The sequence below is a fragment of the Austrofundulus limnaeus genome, unplaced genomic scaffold, assembly GCF_001266775.1.
Source record: "Austrofundulus limnaeus strain Quisiro unplaced genomic scaffold, Austrofundulus_limnaeus-1.0 Scaffold3455, whole genome shotgun sequence".
NCBI lineage: Eukaryota > Metazoa > Chordata > Actinopteri > Cyprinodontiformes > Rivulidae > Austrofundulus > Austrofundulus limnaeus.
Window position 1 is genome coordinate 1 of NW_013955857.1, and position 481 is coordinate 481.

Here is a 481-nt window from a genome sequence, read left to right on the forward strand (position 1 = left end):
GTGTGTGTGTGTGTGTGTGTGTGTGTGTGTGTGTGTGTGTGTGTGTGTGTTTCAGGTACGTGGTGGATCGTCGCTGGTTTGATCAGTGGAAAGAGTTTGTGGAAAGTGGAGACCAGAACTCATCGTCCTTCCCGGGTCAGATTGACAACACTGAACTGTTCGAAGGTCAGTGAACGCCTCAGCTGGCTGAACATCAGCTAATCATACACTGAAAGTTAGCCTGTCTGTATGTTAGCCTGTCTGTACGTTAGCCTGTCTGTATGTTAGCCTGTCTGAATGTTAGCAAGGTTACATTAATCTAGCTGAATGTTAGCCTGTCTGTTAGCCTGTCTGTACGTTAGCCTGTCTGTAAGTTAGCCTGTCTGTATGTTAGCCTGTCTGTACGTTAGCCTGTCTGTACGTTAGCCTGTCTGTACGTTAGCCTGTCTGTACGTTAGCCTGTCTGTACGTTAGCCTGTCTGTACGTTAGCCTGTCTGTACG